The sequence below is a fragment of the Phocoena sinus genome, chromosome 2 (assembly GCF_008692025.1).
Source record: "Phocoena sinus isolate mPhoSin1 chromosome 2, mPhoSin1.pri, whole genome shotgun sequence".
Classification (NCBI taxonomy): domain Eukaryota; kingdom Metazoa; phylum Chordata; class Mammalia; order Artiodactyla; family Phocoenidae; genus Phocoena; species Phocoena sinus.
The window spans coordinates 109,316,199-109,322,651 of NC_045764.1; positions in this window are offsets into that span (position 1 = coordinate 109,316,199).

A 6,453-nucleotide genomic window follows, 5' to 3' on the forward strand; every position below is an offset into this window, starting at 1 on the left:
AGAATGAAATTAGAACACTCCCTAGCACCATACACAAAAATAAACTCAAAATGGATTAAAGACTTAAGTGTAAGGCCAGACAGTATAAAACTCTTAGAGGAAAACATAGGCAGAATACTCTATGAGATAAATCACAGCAAAATCCTTTTTGACCCACCTCCTAGAGGAATGGAAATAAATAAAAAATAAACAAATGGAACCTAATGAAACTTAAAAGCTTTTGCACAGCAACAGAAACCATAAACAAGACAGAAAGACAACCATCAGAGTGGGAGAAAATACTTGCAAATGAAGCAACTGACAAAGGATTAATCTCCAAAATTTACAAGCAACTCATGCAGCTCAATATCAAAAAAAACATAAAACCCAATCCAAAAATTGGCAGAAGACCTAAATAGACATTTCTCCAAAGAAGATAAACAGATTTCCAACAAACACATGAAAGATTGTTCAATATCATTTATCATTAGAGAAATGCAAATCAAAACTACATTGAGGTAACACCTACACCAATCAGAATGGCCAGCATCAAAAAATCTATGAACAGTAAATGCTGGAGAGGGTGTGGGGAAAGGGGACCCTCTTTCACTGTTCGTGGGAATGTAAATTGATACAGGCTTATGGAGAACAGTATGGAAGTTCCTCAAAAAACTAAAAATAGAACTATCATACAACCCAGCAATCCCACTACTGGGCATATACCCTGAGAAAACCATAATTCAAAAAGAGTCATGTACCACAATGTTCACTGCAGCTCTATTTACAATAGTCAGGACATGGAAGCACCCTAAGTGTCCATCAACAGATGAATGGATGAAGAAGATGTGGCACATATATACAATGGAATATTACTCAGCCATAAAAAGAAACGAAATTGAATTATTTGTAGTGAGGTGGATGGACCTAGAGTCTGTCATACAGAGTGAAGTAAGTCAGAAAGAGAAAAACAAATACCATATGCTAACACATATTTATGGCATTTAAAAAATAAAATTGGTTCTGAAGAACCTAGGGGCAGGACAGGAATAAAGACACAGACATAGAGAATGGACTTGAGGACACGGGGAGGGGAAAGGGTAAGCTGGGATGAAGTGAGAGAGTGGCATGAACTTATATATATACTACCAAATGTAAAATAGATAGCTAGTGGGAAGCAGCCGCATAGCACAGAGAGATCAGCTCGGAGCTCTGTGACCACCTAGAGGGGTGGGATAGGGAGTGTGGGAGGGAGATGCAAGAGGGAGGAGATATGGGGATATATGTATATGTATAGCTGATTCACTTTGTTATAAAGCAGAAACTAACACACCATTGTAAAGCAATTATACTCCAATAAAGATGTTAAAATAATTTATAACAGTTACTAACTTTGTATTATATTCTAGACAATATCCTAACTATTCTACTTGTAGCCTCATGATACTCTAGAGATAGATATATTTATTACTCCCCCCAATTAAAAAACGAATTATAAACTAAGCCCAGGAATGTTGAGTGTCTCACCCAAGGGCACACAGCTGATAATAGATAATGCTATGCGCACTCAGAAAGTTGGACTCAAGAGCCCTTTCTGTTTACCATTGCACACGCTCAGGTGGTTATATTGCCTGGTGCCCTGATTTCCACAAAGGGACCACTGGTAAGAGACGAAGCATTTTCTAAAATCAATGAAATTATTAAAATCCTTGGTCTCCTCCTTTTTCCACAGAAAATTGCATTTGTAGTTCATTGTGTCTATTATGCATATTCTTTTACTTAAGGGGAAGAAAAGGTTATGCGTTTAAAAAAAGGTGAGGAAGCCTTTGGAGGATGCCATAAATTTATTCTGTCAGGCAGGCTGAGCTGTGTGACAGTCAGAGACATGGCTTGATGCAGAGATGTGAAGTGTGACTTTTTTTGACTGTCACACTGGATGAGATGGATGGATTTTGGAACACATCCCAGGAAGCTGAGATACTCATGTGGTCAAGTGTTGGTCTCTCTGATCAAATTTGACTTGCTGTCTCTGAAGTTGTTGTATTTTGCCAGCCCTCCAGATGCTGCATTGTGTCTTTGCAAACACAGTTGGTTGGACACCATCTGCAAGACCCTGCATTGGTCCTAGCACTATGAGCCATAGTTTCCTGAGGAATTAATGGACATTCTCACATTCTACCTGTGTTAATTGAGCTATTTTCACACATGCTAATGTGTCAGTTACCCAGAGCCTAGTTCTCACTTACATACTCTGTGCTAGATATGCATATAAAATGGGAGAAATCCTGGAACTTGCTGCCAAAATCCAATAGCCTACTATTCATCAAATGAGAACAGCTAGCCTTTGAAGAAATTATAGTTCCAAAGATAAATGTACAGGATTCATGCTTTGAGGAGTAAACTGGTGTGAGATCACCTAGACACTCCACTTTATAAACGATCTGATCCTGAATCAGTCAGTTGGCTTACCCATAATTTAGTTCCTTACCATGCTTCAAATTGGGACAAAAATATTTTTCCGTGCTCTAGAGTTATTTCACTCTAACGTCACCACAGAGCAAGATGCAGGAAAATAAATATGAGTCTGGGCTCCTAGCCAAAGGTGTTTAGTTAATCAATTACCCAAAGTACTGGTTATAAGGAAATTCTACTTATGTTACACTAGATGCTCTCTTATCAAAGCAAATGGGAATAACAATTGTCTAATTAACCCAAAAAGGAAGTTAAAGTGGGAGATAGTTAAAAGAATATGTTCTAAGCATTTTAAATGAAAATATATGACAGTGCATTATTTCACCAATATTTTGAGGAGGAACCAAATAATTTTCATTTCTGTGTGGGCCTTTTCATTGAGTGTGGGTCTGTCTGTTTATCTTTCTTGCATAAATCACACCCATAATGCATTTTCTATGAGTTCTAGTTGGAGTTTCTTCAACTAATAGAGACCTACATAGCAATCTGAGTGGGGTATCCTTAAAGATTTTTATGTATTCCTTTGTCTCACCCAAATCTAACTCTACAACACTTTTTTTTTTTTAGTAAGTTAACTTTAACATGTTTTCCCAAAGCATTCAATTTAGTTGTCACAGAAACATAGCTTTCTTTTTTGCACTCATATTTCATGGATGTAAAAAGTAGTTAAGATTATAAGCCATTTTATGTGGTTAAAATAACAAGTACCAATGGCATACATAGGCTTGGGAGCAAACACAACTAACTCTTGGTAAGCACACAACTTATCTTGTGGGAGCAAAAATGTGTGGGTTCCCTATGGAATAGCCTACTAATCACTGGCACTCCATGTGCCATGGTCATCTGTCAGCACGTCTTACTAAAGGAACAGAAAGAGCTGACTGATCTAGCAATTTGATTGCGTATTTCTACACACCCACTCCAACCACATGTACACATGACCTACTGGGAAGTCTTCTATTATGTAGGATTTCATTATCTGGCACTTTCACTGACCATAACTGCATAAGGAAAAAAAATGTCCACTTGGTATTAATCTCAAAGACTCAACACATAGCTGGAAATATATATATTTAAAACTTATAGATCATCCAAGCTATTTATATTGCATTGTAGAGTAGCAAGTTTTAGTGTCTGAAGGATTGATAGCCATCCAAAACGTGCCTTGTACAAACTGTCTTAAGATTTGTTCCAGAACAAAGAGGAAAAGAAATCAGAATACAACTAGAATTATATTCTCATCTTTTCCTCAGGACTACAGAATAAAGAACCTTTTCTATTTTTACTTGTTCTAATTGGCTGAAGACAACAAATTCATCACAATTTTCAAAAGGCATCAGAATGTACTAGCTTGGCTTTCCACTGCAGTGTCTACGCAAGACATACTCTGGATGTTTCACGAAAACAAAAAGCTCACCTACTCAAACAATATCTCCCAGGTGGTCTCCTTGTTCACTGAGGCCTTTGGAAGCCCAGGGCATAGCTTTTTCACTAATACTTAACTCAAAATCAGATGAATCAAATGGATGGAGATGGAGAAATGAATCCACTAATAGACATTTATTGAGGGCCTGCCACATGGAAGGAATAGTGTTCGGTATATGGGAGTGTGAGCTAATGTCACACATTTCCTGAAAATCCTAGAGGAATTTTAAAGAGTTTCCCATCTCACTGATAAGGTATGACCATATTTAAAATCTTTGTTTAAAAACTGTGAAAGTGAAACTTGAGGCTATCTACAGATTACAAGAGAACTAACAGTTCCACAGTCTCTGAGGTTTGTGGACTTTTTAATTTGTTTGGGGATGACGTGGCTACCGAAAGGATTCCCTATTTCATTCTCCATGTTTTTGTGATCAAGAAATATTTTATACATCGTGTTTGGCATAAGGACCTAATATAGGATGCAAGTTGATAGAAAAAATCAGCAAAAGAGGTATGAAATTATACTCTAACATAAAATTTCTAACATGACATGCTATTTATCTGTTTAATACTTCTTGCTGTGCACAACATAAAATCAGTTTGTCATAACCTTAGAGCATTTCTTTCTGGTTTCTGAAAGCTCCAGAATAAATGCCATTCTTTGACTTTCTCAAGCATAAAAATGAAAACCGAATTTTTTCTTGGAAAAGATGGAACTACCCCTAGCTTGACAGAGGGTAATTAGCATACCCACTGCAAGTTAAGAGAATGGGTTGACAAGCACAAAGAAGATTCAGAAAACATGGACACATTTTGCACGTGGTTTAATATGTAAATGATTAAAAACATTACTATATATGCTTAATTGCCTTCAACACAACCCTATTGGAAGACAATATAAGTCATGGAAAACAGTTCATCTTTATTTGTCTATTCTATAAACAAGTTTAATTGGAATCTAAAAACAGCAAGGGACAAAAGCTCAGTTCATTAGGACCAGCTAACTGTAAAGGGCAGATAAAACCTTTTGTCTGATACAGATGTGCCTCCTGAGCACCATCAGAGAGCACCAGGCAGCACCCTAATCAGTAATAAGAGGTGTTCTCATTATTAGGCTTATAAAGCATAAACCAGGTCACCATAAGCTTTGAAGGTACTGATCATCAATTATTCGCTAATTGTTTGTTCTGTTTGCATGTCTCAGGGTAAAAGGAAAAAGTCACTGAAGCGAAAAGAGACACCAATAATTGCTACCTCCAGTGACAGTTGGTTTTTAGTATCTCATTATTATGATTTGTTTTGTTGTGCATATGTGACTCTAAGTCTACTGTATTAATGTATACCCAAGAAGCCTACTGGGTAACACTTGCAAAAGAATTATACAAATTAATCAGCAAACTCAGGCATAGAATCTGCCCTGCAAAGTCCTACAAGACTGTTAATAACTCTGTGTGTGTATGCTGGCGCGCGTGTGTGTGTTGTGTGTGAATCCAAGAACCCTCACTTATGGTGCACTGAATTTCTGCTGCTGGGGAAGTGTTATGTAGCATGTTGCAGCATAAAATGCCATTGCCATTTTGTTTTCAAGAATCACAAGACATTCAGACTGTCCTAAAAAGTGGATTAAACCTCCTTAAAGAGCAACAACAACAACTTTAGGATAATTATTAAGTTGAAGATGACATGAGGCAAAGAAGCTGAAATATGTGGAATTCAGGAACAGGATTTAATTTTCTCTGTTCTAATATGAAGATAAAAGATACTTTAGACCGAGAGCATCACTTGTTTAGAGTTTGGGGAGGCGGGGTATCAGTTCAAAAACAGCTATTTCCAGCCATCTTTCAGCTGTAAGGCAAACACTTCTATTTTAGTCTTCATTCTATTCATTAATGTTTCATTAACAGATTAAATATTACCTGAAACTAAAGGCTATATTACTAATTATTAAGCTGAAACAGGAATAAATTCTCTAACAAAGCTTTTTTTTCAATGTGTATACAGAGCTGCACATTCAGACTTTCTCATGGTTGAGGAAACTAATGGAAGTTAGTTATGTATTTTAGTATAAAATGCTATTTTGTTTACATCAGACTTCCAAAAAATCAAGAAAAGAAAACCTTTCTTTGTGAAGGAGACCTTCCATTTCTTGCCCTCCCCGCTACACCTGACTTAACACTGCAAAGAGTACAAAACCTGATAGGGTTCTTGCTTTTGCAGAGCTCATTTCTTTATGACAGACAGTACTTAGATTCTTAGTAAAGAGCATTAATGGTCTCGGACCAGAAGAAACAAAAGTAAATAATCACTGTTGCATTAAATGATAGTCAATTCTAGTAAATGGACAAAGCCCATGCCCTCCTCTGTAGAATCAACTTAATCTCAGCAAAACTGTGCTGACAGAATAATACTGATATGATAATATCTCTTGTTGCAAAGAAAGTAAAGCCCAATTCACCTTCTAAATAGAAAAAAAGGGAGGTTATTGAAAGATAAATAGTTTCCTTGCAAAATTAACATGGGGAAAAGAGTTCAGTATTTTGCGGAAGAATGGATTTCAGGTAACTGCACCTGTACTGTGGA